The sequence below is a fragment of the Clarias gariepinus genome, chromosome 25, assembly GCF_024256425.1.
Source record: "Clarias gariepinus isolate MV-2021 ecotype Netherlands chromosome 25, CGAR_prim_01v2, whole genome shotgun sequence".
Taxonomy (NCBI): Eukaryota; Metazoa; Chordata; class Actinopteri; order Siluriformes; family Clariidae; genus Clarias; species Clarias gariepinus.
In genome coordinates, this window is record NC_071124.1 from 16,624,004 (window position 1) to 16,641,619 (window position 17,616).

Consider the following 17,616-nt stretch of genomic DNA (forward strand, 5'->3'; position numbering starts at 1 on the left):
GACTGAAGACAGCTTGAAGGCACAGGACGAAGTGCTGCTGATCATCACAGCTCCAGAATTTGATCTCGAGCTCTTTGTGTTGAACACCTAAAACCATACCAGTACAGTGCATTTTAACAAATTAGGACATTGTGAAAAAGTTATTTCTCTTTTTAATAATATTGAAGTAATAATATGTATTACTTAATTTAAGAACTGAAACTCTCCTAGATTTATGTCATGTAAAGAAAAATTTAATGCTTTATTTTTTTTTTGCTTTAATGATTAGAGCTTACAGCTCATAAAAGAAATATAACAATCTATAGCTCAAATATTTGAATATTTTCAGAGATCAATTGAAAAAGGACTTACAATACTTATGTTCATTTATGCGCTCAACACTTGCTCACAGATCTTTTAGCATGAGTTACTGTGTTGATGTGGTGTGATTGAGGCATCATTAAAGACTGGGTTGCTTTAATAGCAGCCTTCAGCTGGTCTGTATTGTTGGCTTGGATGTTCCTCATCTTCAAACAACATGGATTCTGTCCCTCTCTTTTCTCTAGAAATTCAAAAAAAAATTTCATCTTAAAAGTGGGCTACTGAGCAACATTCTACTTGTTTAATCCTTAGACCCAGTAAGATGCTTCAGACATTGTTTCGGGTCAAGTGAGGTTTGATACTAGTAATGCAACAGATGCAGCCCATTTCCTGGAACAAATTAGGATATGTATGTGCTGGCTCTTGAGGCACTGACTCCAACCTCACTTCTGGAATCAGCTCTCCATGGAGATCTTCTTAAGGCTGCTGTCATCCCTGTTGCTTGTGCACTTTTCCCTACCCTACTTTTTCCCTCAAGTTAACATTCTATGAATATGCTTCCAAACAGCACTCTTCCAAAGCCAGCCCTTTCAACATTGACCTTCTGTGGGTTACCCTTCTTGTGGAGGGTATTTATGATTGTCTTCTGGACAACTTCTGGACTGTTTGTACTGAACTAGACCAAGACATACACAGTATTTATACTGTATGAGTTGTAACTTACTCAAACTTACTCAGACAAAGGGCATAATCTGTGGATTTATCGCCAGCTTTATAAATGTGCTGCTCTAAAAAAATTAATTAAAAAAAGCACGCTTTTTGATGGTTAACATTTCCTCATGAAACTACACTTTTTTTGGTGGTCCCATTGTGCCACCAAAACAAGTCTGAGCCTTTAAGTCATGGACTCCAGAAACCCTCTAAAGATTTGCTGTAGTAGCTGGTACCAACACATTAGCAGCAGATCCTTTAAGTCGTTTAAGTTATGAGACAAGCTGTTCATGGATCATACGTGATGCATCATTCCATCACTGATACTAATGCATCAATTGTAGACACTTGTAACAGTGGACAGAGTTTGGACAGGTAATGTTTTTAGCAATTTGTACTACAGCAGGTCTTTTGTGAGATCTATCCTTATGCCTGGTGATTTTTCCTACTTTCAAAACATCAACTATGAGAACTGCCTCTTCGGTTGCTGCTTATTTCTTACCTCATTGTCAGGTTTCTCTATAATGAATTAATCAATGCTGTTCATTCCACTTGTCAGTGGTTTTAATGCTACGTCTGATCAATGTAGGATACTTGAAAAATAACTGATCCCGTCTTGTACCTTTTAATTAGTACATTCAATTGTTGAGACCAGTGAACTATATGCACATTTCCAGGTAAAAGATACACAGTAAATGTATCTTTTACCATGTATCATGTACATTGTAAGTGGTACTACCCCTGTGATAAGAAAAATAATTTACTATGGGAACAGACCTGTACAGGTTCATGGGGGGCCTCGTGCTATAATCCTCCTGGGATAGGCACGAGAAGGGGTACACCCTGGAAAGGGTGACAATCCATCGCAGGGTACAGGTTTCCAGAGGAAACCCAAAAGGCACGGGGAAATAATGCAAACATCATGTATGCTTACCCAAGGTTGGAATTGAACCCTTGACCATGGAGATGCAAGGCCACAGTGCTATAGGGTTTTTAATGGATTAGAATTCCATCTAGTGTAGTGTTTTTGGGATAATAAGTACATTTGGAATAAAACCCCACACTCGATAGTGGGATAAATGTTTTTTTTTTGTTCACTCTTAGTCCATGCCTAGCGCTCTGAGCTTGGAGAAAAACCGAGTGTGAGCTCGTTAATTGTTTCTCAGTCTGCTCAAGCCTCTCTCCTGAGGATGCTGCGCGCCTTCCGTCACGTGACCGAATAAAGGAGGCGGGGCTTGGAGGTAAGGGAGGGTATCAAGGAGGAGAGAGACAGCTTTCTTACCTCGGAGTATCGATGACATCAACCACCTCCTATTCTGCGCTCGAGCGTACAGCCTTGTGAAAGCCTGTGCGGGAAAATGGGGGCGCGGAGATAACGGTGTCGAAAAAAAAAAGACTTTAACCTGCAACTCCGGAAGCTTTGAGTCACTGTCTCTCTTAGTCTCTGTCTCAGTCTATCTCTCTCTCTCTTTCTCTCAGTCTCTCTGTTCTGTCTCGGTGTCCCGATACGCGGAATTACGCTCCGGAGCCGCTCGCGCTGACGGACATGAAGCGCGAGCACACATGAATTTGTCCCAACGCTGCAAACGGAGCGACAACAAAGGTAGACGGCCTTGCATTAAATGACGAAAACGACAGAGAAGCTATATTTTAATAATAATGTTAATACATGCAATGTTTAGCTTGTGTGTGTGTGTGTGTTTTGCATTTTATTTTAACGCACCCCACCCTAATTTAGCATTTATTTTTTATTCACGTAATATAATTTACACAAAGAATAGGTTCAAAAACGTGATGCGAGAGCCTTATGCTTTGTTTTACAACGTAATGCACGTGATTATGGATGAGCTTTGTTTTAGGATTATAATGTGCACCAGTGTTCTTTATATTGGCCGTGCACTATGGGATGCTCTTATGCACTCTCTCTCTCTCTCTCTCTCTCTGTCTCGCTTTCTGTTCGTCAGTCGCATCCGGTGCTTTTGCCACCCAGCAGCACGAGCCGCGCGCGCGCTCATTGTTCGCGTTATAATCCACCGGGGAGCTTCACTCATGCACGCTCACCAACGCGGGGCCTTTTGTTCCAATTTCACTTCATTTCAGACTCCATTAACTTCTGCCCTAGCTGGCTTTTCTTCAATGCAATTTGGGTTTGCAAGGCGTCAAGTTAAACCACTATGATTATCTTTTTTTTAAAAAAAGGTATATTAACGCTATAAAATAATATCCTGAAGATTATGTGTGTAATAATGCAGAAGATCAATAATCTAATGCACTGCTGCATCATCTCAAGACTGTTTATTCCGAAATTATAGCTCATACCCCAGGGGTTCATTAGGCATATTATAATTCATTCATATGGTATAATGTGTGTGGGGGGGTTCACTTGAGATCAAACTGCAGCATTGTTTATGCAATAAACAACAACAACAAAAAAAACCCCACAGAAATGGTGATTTGTTTGTTTGTTTGTGTTAATCAGTATTTTTATTGGGTTTTGCAAATATAAATATAATCATACACATTTGTAGGTGTACATAAAAATATTGGTCTGTCCAGGAACCATGTCTATACGAATATTACACAGAATGTTTCAGAACTGTATTTATAATTTAAATATAATGGGAAATACTCAGCTGCTTGTGCCAGAGGATATGTTTTTAGACATTAAATATCAGGTCGTGTAGCAGAAAAGAAATAAAAAAAGCATTTATTTTTACTAAATGAAAAATGCTAAGAAATTTGTTTATTAATTTAGTGCAAACCTGCCATGGTGATGTGGTTCAGTCCCCGATGTTTACACACTACTAATACAGAGGTGATGCTTGCCTCATTACGTTATTAAGCACCTGTATATTAAGACAGTATATTTTTAAGAAATATACTGAATTGCTTTACTGATTACAAATGACAGGATCGATTGGTACAAAATCCAAACTGAAAAGTGTTATATTTTTATATGTCATTTTTTTTTTAGTTTCATGAGTTCTGGTAATGTCTCCAGGCTAAGTCAGAATTAATTTATTTTTAAAAAACCTGAGTACCCCTAAAATTATGCAACTTTTTTTTTTTTATTATAAGGTGAGAATAGGTTTGTGCTAATCTTTTTTTCTTTGTCCGTCATAGTAGCCTAGATCTTGGGAGAAAGTGCCAATTTATGATATGATGCAAATCTCAGTGCTCAGTGAGTCAAACGCATTGTGTCTTGTGTCTTGAGAAACTCGCGCTGTCTTACCCGTGTTTGGACACCTTTCCGCTTCCTCAGTCTTTTTCCCCTTTATTCACCTTTTTTGTACATTACTCATTCAAAGCGATGTGGTGCGAGGCCGGAATGATGACAATCAGTAGAGAGTGGGCCTTTAGGCTTTTTATAACGTTTTCTGTGGGTTATTTGTGGTACATGAGTGGGAGAGCATCCTGTCAGAATCCCCCAATGAGCTTCTATCATGCGTAGCGACTATTTTCACATCACCATAATGAGATGAGTGTTGGTGTAATGATAAGGTTACATGCATACAGTATATGACACTTGGATACTGATTTTTAAGAGCGAGAATGAAACTGTCTCGGAGTAAAGAAAGAGGTCAAGCATGATTTACTGTGTATGTTTCTATCCAAATGTCCAAATCTACCTTGTGTTTTCATCAGCTACTGTTTGGTGAATTAAGTAGACGTTATGGCATGATGGATTGTAGCAGGAGGGTGGTATTGTAGCATTATTTTTTTCACTAGCTGACTGTGAATGCAATAGTTGGCAAATTCTTATCTTTTTGTAAAAACAAAAAGTATTAATATTATACAAGTTATGGCACTGGCAAATTCTTATAAATTTTTGCATGTAAGCAAAACAAAAGAGCTCACTGTCTATTTATATTAACAAGAAAATTAAAGAATGAACAGTATTGACAAAAAAAAAATCAATAATAACGGTCATTTAAAACAGATTACCTTATGGACAGTTACCCTCTTAGCTTTTATTTATGGCTACTAGTTCACTGAAGTCACCAAGCCGTCTCATGTTCACAAATTGTAGAGCTGTGGATGCCATCTGTCATTAGAGAGAAGAACAAAAGAACTGAATGAGACAAGGTTCCAGTTACGTACCTTCCATGTAGAAATGCTGCTTTTCTGTAGTAGTTTTGGAAATGTTGGGAATTTGGGAATTAGCCCCCTTTCTTTCTCTGTTTCTTTCTTTCTCATCATTTGCAATCAGTCAGCTTTAATCACCTGCCTCCTGCAGTTCCTGCTTAACTCTTTGTTACCACTGTAACACTGTCGAGTGAATAATCAATGAGTTGAAACGCATGTGTCCAAGGGCTTCTGACTTATTCAGCACACCAGCCTTAAACTGAACTGCATTTACATTTCAAGCTTCTCATTAACAGCCCCCCTCCCCCATTCACTAATTATTATAAATTCAATATTAAAGTTTACTTTAAATATGCATTAGACACACTTGGTTTTTTAATACTTTTTTCCAGCAGAATCTGATCCAAGAGTTATAAATGTAGTGACTGTGCGATGTGAGAGGAATAATTTATTCCTCTGGCTTTGATCTTCTGTTGGTGGGCGCTGTGAAGCGCATTACTGATCGCCTAGGCGGGAAGAAAAGCCAAGAAAAGTCAAGATCTTTGCTGCAGTGGACCCAACATCTCATAAGAATGCAAGGGCAACATAACATTTACATATCGTAGGATGGCACAGAGATACTTTCACGTCTTAAAATAGGACAGAGCCTAGGAAGTGCTAATGCTTTCTCCATTTATATCCATTACAGGAAAAGAAAGGAAGAGGTGATATCAAATTGTTCTGAATAAAATACTTTCCTCTAATTGCAGCCTTGGCTCCCAATAAGAATTTCGTTCTGTGTAGCAAACATTCTTTAATTTCATGATGTCTTGGTTGTGTGTTTTTTAATTATAGCTTGATATGAAACTAGAAATTTCTGTGGGCCACTAGCCTAGACTAGCACAACAATTGTCTTAAGTTAGCTAGCATAAACGGTGAAGATTATCAGCACGTAAGAACGTACAGTGGAACCTCTGCATACATGAAGGCGCTCTATTAACTCTGTTAAGTTTGGGCTTAAAAAACAGATACATTTTTGTTTATAAATATAACCTAATGTTTATCCTGAGTAACTATGACAGGTTTGGTTATATTGGCTAATTGGCTAGCTTTATTGAAAGTTATAAATTACTGTGATTATGTGTTTAAACGTCCCTAAGAAATGTGGTCAGGTTAGCGTATGTGGCTAGTTGGAAAGCTTTAAGAATTTATAGACATGAAATTTTACTCAGAACTTTGACTAGCTTCCTGTGAAGACTCTCATCAGGTTAGCTCTTGCTAGTTAGCTATCAAACATTCTATTTCTGTGAACTTGCTATATTTAAGGTACAAATATTTTACAGACACAGTAGCAGACACATCAATATCAACTGTTCAAATTAGATTCATTGTTTTAAAATGTAGAAAGAAATAGAAATCCGGAAAGACAATGGGATTAGAAGGTGTTTCCAAACTTTTGACTTGTAGCGTTTATAAATAAAAGATGTTGAACGATGATTAAACCAAACAGGTAATTGCTAGTGATGTTTTTAATACAGAAAATCGGCTTAAAATTGTTTGTATTTTTGCGGTTTCGGCATGCCAGATAATAAGGTTGGGTTGTTTATGTGACAGCAGGTCACAGTGATGTGTTTCTACAGCATTCATTAGTGAGAGTGTATGTTCCTGCTGCCTTATACGACTACACAGGGCACTATTCATAAATAGTAAATGAGCAAAGGAACGATTAAAAAATAAATTACGTAAATATAAAAAGTGTGACTTCTGTATATGGATTTAAAAGACACACCCACAGCCATATGGCCCAAATGGCACAAGCTGCTCTTACTTCCATATATGGATTCAAATAATATTATGTGATTTTGCAGTTTGAAGAGAGGACCTCCTGGACAGAGATACGAAGCACGTAAATCTGGAAATGGCGTGATGTCTATTGTCTAGTTTCACTTTCTAAATATGAAACTAAACTGATAACATGAGTAAATATAGAAGGTCACTTAACTGGTGACATTGTGCAATATTAGAAAATGAATCCTAACCCCTTCCCGAGAAAATAAATAAATAAACAAAAAATGTTTTTGTCCATTATTGGCAATTTTAGGCATCTTTGCTCCTTGTAAACAAGTTAGGCATCTTTTGTCCTTTGCATTGCACTTGCAAGCAGTGTTCAAGTCAAACCAGGACCTGTGCTGACATTTCTTGTGAATAAAGGCATACAACTCTTGCCTCGAAGTGTTGTGGGATAAGTTTTAGACATAACAGCATAAGCGGTATAGAAAATGAATGAATGAATAAATAAATGAATAAATGATGGCATAAAACTGATTGACTTCAAGCACAGTGCTGTCATGGGACACTCGCCTCCGTAAAACATTCAAATAGTGCAAATGTTTTAAAGAAGGCCCTACGTCCATGATGGATGATCCCGACTAAGATGGCTCAGCGCCTACTTCATTCAATGCCTTTGTGAATAGAACAATTGATCTTTGAAAATTGATGGATATCTAGGTGCCAACTTGCGGAAGAAAGGCGTCTGTGTGTGGGACCTGGTCACACAAACACCACTTGCATGTTACAGGAAATTGGCTGCCATATCCCCATCTATTCCTGACCTGGCTCCAAGCTATTTCCTCATGTCTGGGCCATTAAAGGAGTTCCTGGGAGGCCAGCATTTTAGACATGGTGCAGAAAGTGCGAGTGTACTGAGAAAACCTTTTACTGTACCTTGATGGATTCCAAGCACAAGTGATATGCTGAAATGAGTGCATTAGTCTAGTGGGGGATTATTTGGACAGATATAAGGAGCTTTTGACTCATACAGCTGTGTTCTGCCCAATTAAAAGTCCAGTTTACCTTAAAGCGCAGATTGCAATCCTTTTATTACAACTATTACAATTGCTATAAGACAGAACCTTCCAGTGACCAAATCAGTAGCCAAAAGTGTTATATAGTTCTAATAAGAACAGAGAGAGCCCAGGGATTGGTGAAAATGTTAGTATACTGTAGTGCTTTAAACACAAGCCACGAAGCGGTCAGTGAAACAAATGATGCAGTTTACCAAGTTGTGTAAGACTAACTTGTGACAAAAGGCCATACAGCCTAATAAACAAAACTGCAAGCAACACATATCATCGATCACAACAACAGGTAACAGCACAGCATAAGAAAACGCACCCGTAGAGATATATCCTATACCATGTCGGATAGCTGTAGTTGTTTAGTGTTATAAGTCTTGAGAAAAAAAAAATACTGCATGAATAATGCAGTCAGCTTTCTGAAAGGAAACGGAAGCACATTACTTTATAGATGAGCAGATGTCTTCTTGTATGTCTTGTTATTAATATAGGATTGCCGTTCTCATACTGATTTTAACCATCAGATAAACCTGGGCATAGATTCATTTTTGACAAAAATGACAATAGCAATGTGGTGTATATAGTACCTGGGTTCTTTAGTGTAATTTAGTTGTCCTGTAAAATCATACAATTTACTTTCATTTTTTTGTGGTGCACATTTCCAGGACATATCAGTATAAAAACAGGCCATATAATCTCAACAAATCTCAAGATGGCACCTTGAAATGTCACTTGACGATCACAGCCTTGCCACTTCACCACCCGGAGAATCTGATTGGCTGATTTGAAGCGTCTGGGGAAATTTGATTGACAGCACCAAGAGATGGTGTGAGAGACAGCGATAAGATGGCTGCCAGTGTTCTGCACCGGTCAGGAAAAGGCAGACCTGCTGAATGTGGGGATCGTTATTTTTTTTTGTGCTTAGTGCTTTTCCTCCTAATTCATGGTGCAGCCTATCAAAGATATTTTACGAATACTAATTGGGCTTGAGAGAAACTATTTCCCAAGCCTTTTTAATCTGCGTTGATGGGTTCTACTCGGTCTTCAATTCTATATTTTTTTTTGTTTCATTCCACTGTGTACAAGTCAATATGTTTTAGGAAAGCTGAATTTCATTAAGAGCGGAAAGAAAAGGTTTCTTTCGTACTTGAATCAGTATGGGTTGAACGGACAACAGCATCACATTCACGTGGATTTCTGAACGCTGCTGTTGAACACCGCGGCTAGAATTTCCTCTTAACGTTTAAGCGAGGCTTGGCTCCGTCTGGCTGAACTCTAAAAGAATGACGCATAGCCTACAGTCAAAACCCTTTACAGTCGACATGAGCGTAGGGAGTCCCTGGAGGGCGCTTCACCATATAAAAGGCACAGAATGGATGCTGCTTTTCCCTTGTCATGACTGAAGCATCTTTCTCAATGGAGTTTCTGTGGAGGAAAAAGGGCGAGGGGTGGGGGGGACCAAAAAAACCCCCAAAACCTTTGGCTCCATGAGGTTAATGCGCTCTATCACCATCCAACACTCCATATCCAGCACTTTTATTTTTTTTTCTTCTCCAGAGCTTACCCCCTCCTCCCCAAAACAAAAATAGTGAATAGTCACTTAAGAATAATTTTTCTGCAAAAACCATGAAACCGATTGAGTAACTTATGTTGATGAGCATTCTGTGCAGTCAGTTAAAGGATTATCATTTAAGTCATTTACCTATTGTGTTTAAAAGAATCTTCTTCCTCAGCCTGCAATTCCATATTCTTGTCTGTCGCTGTATCAGATATTCGCCTTCTCTAGCGGAACATGGATAATTGCGTAGATGCCCATCTGTGCGCTTGATGCGGGTAGCCAATGCGCCTTCGCTCTGTTCGCTCGCATTTTTCTACTCTCCAGAGCTTGCTGATTTATATTGTTTCCTAAAAACCATGACTTTGCCAGTGGTGAGCTTATCAGATCTGAAAGATGAATAGTAACTAGAGAATTTACAGTGGCATTATTTTCAGCAAAATTTATGACCAGGATGCATTTAGAAGATTTTTGGCAAGCCTCGAGCAGCTGAAACTGATTGGGTAAAACTGGCTACGTCCTGGGGGCATAAGTAATGGCAGAATGATGACCACTGTGAATAGTCCAAGCTGCGTTTCTATACATTTCCTTCCTCGTAGCTTTTTTCAGTATTGATTTTTCTTTTGTGATGTAGATCCCCCTCCGTACCATCAATCATTACGATCGATAGTTTGTCATTGCGTGGCTTTTGCTCATCACAGATCACCCCCTCTCCCGCAGTAAAGACCTTAAACAAGACTTATGTGGAAACAGGAAATAACATCTAATATAACTTATATGTGTCAGGGCACAATTGAGGGAGCTATTTTCTATTCTAAATGAGATCTGTGCCTCTTAGCAGTCGCGTTAATTCCCTTTGAGATTCAGGATCTCTGTCTCTGCAGTGCAACCCGATCCCGCTACAAGCTCCTAAAGCAATTGCGCTTACTGTAATACAACATCAAGAGGATGGTGCATTGTGGCCATCTAAAAATACAGCCCGATCTCTGTGTGCTCCTTTCGAACAAAGGTACCGGGTTTGCGTTTTCATTTGCCCGCCAGCGTAGTCCAAGGATGCTCGGCGGTTTCGTTTCAGTGACGGCCTTATTTCCGATGAAAAAGCAGCGTGAGAGCCACTTACAGTGCATGTGTAAAACAAAAGGAGAATTCCACAGGGATTCGCCTACGCCAAAGTTGCATATCGTGTCTCATAAATGATTATATGAGATTAAAATAAGTTTAGAGCATGGGTATATTGAGGATTAAAGGGCACTTCAATTAAGATTTGTAAACATATGGGAAAAAAAAAATCTCATTTATAGCTGCAGTGCTTCTCTAGGGTACACTGTCTTCATCTAGCTTTTCACTATTTTAATCAGGAGCCATATAAACATGGGAACCTATAAATAAAGGTGATGCATTTACATCCGGTATGTCTAGTATGATTTAGTATTTATTCAAGTATAATAAGATCAAACTTGGCTGCCTTTATCAACATGAGTTTATATGCGTGGCCACTTCATTAGGTACACCTGTTCAATTGCACTTTAACGCAAATATTTAATCAGGCAATCACATTGCGGAAACTCAATGCATTTAGAAATGTAGACAAGGTCAAGACGATCTGAGAATTTCAGAAACTGCCGGTCTACTGGCATTTTACCACAAAAGCATCTCTAGGGTTTACAGAGAATGGTCTAAAAAAGAGAAACATTTCCAATGAGGAGTAGTCCTTCGGTGAAAATGCATTGTAGGTGTCAAAGGTCAGAGAATAGCCAGATAGAAAGGCAACAGTTATTTTGTTACAACCGCGGTATGCATGAAGAGCACCTCGGAAACGAAACAGATAAGCAGATAAGCTACAGGTGCAGAGGACCACACAGGCTACCACTCTTAACAGCTAAGAACAGATAACTATGGTTACAGATCGCATGCGCTAACCAAAAATTGGACAATAGAAGACTGGAAAAACATTAGCGATGTTTTCTGATAAGCCTCGATTTATACTGCGACATTTGGGTGGTGGGGTCAGTATTTGATTTTAACAACATGAAGGCATGCATCTATCTCCGGTTAAGGCTGATGGTGGTGTTATAATGGTGTTTAGTTGAAATCAATATTTGTTACCAAATATGTTCTGCGTGAATTCAGTGAGACAATATGAAACAAAAAAATGGCAGTATTTTAATGCAGAAAATGACACTATTTAAAATAAGAGGTTTAGAATTCATTTCTAATCCGTTCACCGCTTTAGCAGATACAACACAAATACCTGCACTGACAGATCATTATCAACTTGCATTGTCACCGCGATCATATCCGGTAAAGTCTGTTAATCCGGTGAGATTTTTCACTCCTAAACTCCGCGCCAGTTATAACCTGAAAATATAAATGAAGTTTGAAACACCTTAAATCTCCTGTGTGTGTGCTGCTGCAGTTAGGGCTACAGGCTGAAATATTGAGTTGACATTCAGTAAAGCTTTCAGTGTGCATTTAATATTTCTGTTCATTATTCCGTTGGATTATGTGTCAAAAATATAAAGGAAGACATCTGACCTGCACTGGGAGAAGAAAAAGGTTTTATTTTCACTTTTCTACTGGCTGACTGAATATCTGTTCATTAATTAGTACAGATATTGTTTTTTATATCAGAACTTCTTTTTTGCATTAGATCTCCTACTTTAAAGGTCCCATATTTTACCGTATTTTTTTAAACAAAGTAACAGAAATCTCTGGGGTCCCAAACATTGTGTGTGTTAATACCTCAGCTGGAATATTGCATTTTTCCCCCTGCCTCTGCCTCAGTTTCACCCCTCTTCCAAACATGGTGTTTCATTGTCTATGTAAATGAGCTTCTTATATGAGGTCACATTAGGAAATCAAAATGCATAAAAAAAAAAAAAAACTATTAATTCATCTTCAGTACTGCTTGTTCTGTATTCGCTGGGTTGTTCCGTGTGCTCGTGGATCTTAAACAGGGGTATACTATACACAGTCTATGGTGGTATCCAAATTTCTGTAGTAAACACAAACTAACCTCTGTTTCATCACAAGAGATAATAACTCAGAGACAGTTTGCTCATACTGTACCCGCATGATAATAAAAACATTTATCCTTACCTCACACAAGATCCCAGTGCTGATGGATAAAAAAAAAATAATAATAATAATAACGACAGACATGCCTCAGGTTCGAATCTCTATTTGTCTCCGTTTCAGACACATTATCTGTTAATTCGCAGTAATGCATTTGTATTCGGATACATCTCTAATCTACACAGCTTTAATTTGGTTTTGGAGCATGTGACATAAACGAATACACTACAAGCCACTCAGAAGTAGGAAACTAGACTAGAGCTGAAGCAAAGGCTTTGATTTATCTAATGGTAGTCTAATGGAAGTATGAAGAGCGATCGAATGAAGGACTGGGTTTACAGCCTCAAAGCAAATTCGAGCATGAATCTTTTCGTTAATTACTCGGCCTACACCCGGAGGACATTTCCTTTTATCCGCTAGACTGCACAGGTTTTTTTTTAAATCTTTTAAATATTTGTTTATTTAATTATAAATTTTTTGGTTTAGTCTTTTTAAAATGTCCGAATTGACATGCATATGCTTCATCCCGGCAGCTCTGCATCAGAATGCAGATAGTTCACGGGTTGTCTCGGTGGCGTGCGCGTGAATATGTATGCCATCCGGGCATGATTAGATTGTGTCGACCCGAAGCGAGGGAATCTGCCAAGCCGAGATAGGCTACGATAATGGCAGGATGTGTTGACAAGGCTGGGGTGCTCTGATTGATGTCAGCCATAGTGGAGGTTATTCTCAGATTGGGGTGCTCATTACAGAGCCATGATTAAGACAAGATAAATGAGATGCGTGGCAATTCCTGGAGGCCGGCAGACCGCTGTTGAGAACGGCGCTTTTCATCCGACGGGTCTTGTGCTGCAAAATAAAGGGGGATAAACGGAGCACCTGGGCTAAGTAAGCTGTCTGTCTTGCTGTTTTTTTATAGTGATGTGTGAAGCTTTTAAGATTTAAAGAAGAACCAGGAAGGATTTCATTTTCTCTATTTCATCTGTCTTATTAAACAGAGGTATTATTAGCGTAGGAAGAAAAATAGGTGAAAAAAGGTAGACTATGGATCATTTAATAGACTGGATGGGGTGGTGCCAATGAACTCCTGGTCTATACTAACACTAGATTAAAAGCGATGAGTTTTGCAACACCCATTTCTGGGGCAGATGAGGTTGAAGTAGGCTTTTATCTCAGATTGCTGATCGTCTATAAAGGCCTATTTATGGCAGAACAGTAGCTCTTTCCCAGCTGGACTGCCCCCAGTTCACCTGCAACCGATAGCAGATATTAAACCCTAGTCTGTAGCCGTCTATGATTTAAAAAGACTAAATGTTAAAAAAACAAACACACCAGATAATGTCATTGTCATGATTTATGCTGATGACTACTGTAAATGTCTGCTTTTAGTCATCGTTTCAAAAGTCTGAAATATGAAAAGGCATTTTGCTCATCTCACAAAGGCTGGTTTAAACAAACAAAAAAAAGGACTGCGAATTGCATACTGATATAAACATGCAACATTGTAGAGCTGAACTGTTTTAGAGAGTTTTATTTTTTATGCAGCCCAGGACTGCAGAACAGAACACAGTTATGAGAGTAAAAACTCCCTTTATTTCTCTCTATATACAGTAATCCTCTGCTACACTAATGCACTCTCATCCCAGTGTTTCACTAGTGATTGGATACCATCAAGGTAGAAAGCTTTCTCAGGGCGCCACAGCCATGATAGGACTGCCTGGGTCATGTCTTAAACGCTGGCCTCCCAGGAATTCCCTTAATGACCCAAACTTGTGGAAATGGCTTGGAGAGAGGTAAGGAGGTGTTGAAAACTCCTAGACAAGATCCTGTAATGTGCAATTTGTGTTTGTGAATGATTCACACAGACTAGTGCATCTCTTCCACAAGTTGGTGACTAGTCATCTATCAATTTTCAAGCATTTCCACTCACTGAATGTTCACAGAAATGACTGCAATGGTTACTTCGGTAGGCATTCAGTGACGTATTGCCTTCTTTAAAACTTGAAGTCTTCTGTAAATGTCATTCTGTTTTACACCTTCTAAGTCCCGGTTTCACTTGAATGCCTTTCGTATTTACAATATGTATTAGTTTTACTCAATTCAGATTTAAACCGACAGTGGACATGACTTGAAAGGTTCTTTCTTACTCTCTCTGTCATGTACACAATATAACCAAAAGTTTATGGAGACTTGATCATCACGCTCAACTGTTGGTTACAAACATCCCATTCCCACGTATATTTCCCTCTTGCTGTTATAATAATCTCTGCTTTTCTGTCAAGGCTTTCCACTAAATTTTGAAAGAGTGTAACTGAGGTCAAGGACTTTCAGTGTTCAGTGGGGTTCAGGGGAAAGCAGTGGGAAGTTCAGGACACTAGAATTCTTCCATACTGTACCTGCTTTACCATTTTTTTTTATAGAGCTTGCTTTTTGCACAGGGGTATTGCAGTTCCTGTGAAGGGAAATTGTAATCCTTAAGCATACAAAGACATTTTATAAAATTGTGTACTTTAAGATTTATGGTCAGAGCCCATGGACTGGCAGGTGTTCAAATACTTTTGGCCCTTGTATCCACTTGGAATACCTTACTGCAGGTCATGATTAATGTAAGTACACGTACAGATCTTGACGGATCACCCAAATTATAAAAACATGACAAAATGATTCCACTATGATTGGCTAAAGCTGCGATGTGCGAAGGGTCATAATACATAACATCAATAATATCATAAATCTTAACAGGAGAGTTCATTGTGCAGATTTTATTGCTTTGGTGTCATTCTATTCGTTCTGTATTCACATCACACAGGTAGGGTTTCCTCTCCTATCGAATGAAGATCAGTAAGTGAAGAAACACGAGTGAAAAGCTGTGTGAGGCATCGACGATCCCTGTTGTCACTTGTGGAGGATTCTAACACCTTTGCACTAACAAGCTCTCAATCTCACAAACAGTGTATTTATAGTCTCCACTTATTTCGTTAAAGGCTCTAGAACAATTTATTGTTTGTGGATTTTTTTCTTTATTACCCACAGTGTTTTGGACTTCAATGTTATGGCCATAATTACCATCCCTATGTATGATCCCTATGTACAGTATATGACCCCTTTATTCCCAGAAACATAAGGAAAGGAAGAAAATGAAAAAAAAAAAAAGGCCAAATGATTGGATTCGCTTTTTTTCGTCGCAATAATCCATATCTCGGGCTAAACTCCTTCTTTGCTGCACTCTGCCTCTTCACTGCTCCCATATCCAGAAATAGCAAAACCATATGTTTAGTAATTACCTATTTGGATTTCGGGGACGTCTAAGAGTGCACTGAAGACTATTAAACTTATCACAGGGATGCAATAATATTGCTGGTGCGGAATTAAACACTCGGAGACGGTATGACTTGACACAGAGAGGGACTGCATTAAAAAAATAACCGAATTATTAGTGTTTTAATGTTATCATTTGTAATTCATACAATGCTTGTATGACCACATCATCTAAATATAAAAATATACTCATAACTTCATACTTTTTACTTATGCCGTGTAAATTCAACTGGAAAATGAGAAATCAGTACCAACTCTATAATGTGTGCAAGTAAATATATTCTGCAATCAGCATTTGCTCACAAGCCTGAGTATCCACTCTTATCTTTACTAACCGTACCTTACCTCAGAGTGCTACGAGGATGAAGACGAGATTGCTTGCATTTATTAATTATTTATATTGTTATTATTCTTATTCATTTGGTAAAGACAAAGAAATCAACATGCTGTAGGACGACACTGATTTTAATACTTTAACATAACGTCACATCTTTTTCTCACTAGAGCTGCGCATTTGAATCGTGGTTGCGATGTAATCAATCATTTGTTGATCAATTTAGTTAATTTGATTTGAAAGCGGTAAAACTATCTATTAAAATCATCTGTCGTGTTCTTCTTTAGATTTTATGGTCAGTTGGGGCAATACTGTCACCTACTGGACTGGAGTGTAGTGCAGAAGAAACAAAGGCAGGAAACAAAGATAATAGCTTTGTATACAACATTTAGAAAATCACCAACATAAATGACACATTTCAGTTCGTATTAGATACTTTTAGTCATTTTTAATATATCTGAGAAATATAGCTGTTTGAGACAAATCAGACAATAAACTTAAGTGCTATCAAATTGAAGTGAAAATTGCATTGCCCAAGAATGAAATAGAAACTAATTAAATCGACAGTTTGCATCTAATTCACATTCTAGTCCTCACCATTAGCTTATTGTTATCATTTATTTTGTTTCAGTTATATTTTCCCTTTTCCTGTGTGTTTTCTATTTTTTCAAATAGAATATTAATCCCCTAAGCATTTGGTTTATTTTTCTCAAATATACACACTTTATTGAGATCATAAATTACATTCCCCCCTCCCCTTCTTCCTCTACGGGGTCACCCTGGCGGAATCACCAGGTCTGCATATTTGATTTGGCACGTGTTTTATGCCGGATGTCCTTCATGACGCAACCCTCCCCCGTTTATCCGGGCTTGGAACCGGCACTAAGAAAGCACTGACTTGTGCAACCCCCAGTAGTTGGGTTGATAAATTTCATATCCCAATTTTCTTAAAATGTTTTAATGTTTCTCAGCTTTAAATCTGATATGTTCACACTTACATAACATATATAATAACATAAGTGACAACATGCTAACTGCTCACAGTTATTTATTTTATTGTATTAAAGATAATTGTGCTTTTTTATATTTGCCCTTATGGTACAACAGCATTATGGCAAAGCTGGTTTTACACATTGTTGAATTCTCTTAATGCCCACTGCATCTGATATTGAAATCAGAGAGCTGTTTAAAAGCAAACACAATACTTCATATACACATAGAGTGTCAAGTAATGCTTTATTCATTTAACACAAGCTATTTCTGAACATACGTTGTGATGACTTGGTGTTAAATACTACCTGACCACTAGAGGGCTCATTCTTAGAGGGCTCATCCTGTTAATATGATTATTCATCGGTTTCATCGGTTATTCCTGCTTATAAACTGCAAATGAGTGGTCAGTG

The 17,616-nt window shown here is 38.3% G+C and overlaps 1 protein-coding gene across 4 annotated transcripts in view; it reads left to right on the top strand.

Annotated features, from left to right (window-relative positions):
* Positions 1 to 2,323: 2,323 nt before the first annotated feature.
* Positions 2,324 to 17,616, top strand: part of LOC128512848 (receptor-type tyrosine-protein phosphatase S-like) — a 144,587-nt gene continuing 129,294 nt past the window's right edge. For all 4 annotated transcript variants that reach the window (XM_053486304.1, XM_053486306.1, XM_053486307.1 and 1 more), the window contains exon 1: positions 2,324 to 2,614. The gene's annotated coding sequence lies outside the window, so the exon portion shown is untranslated. The remainder of the gene's footprint in view (positions 2,615 to 17,616) is intronic.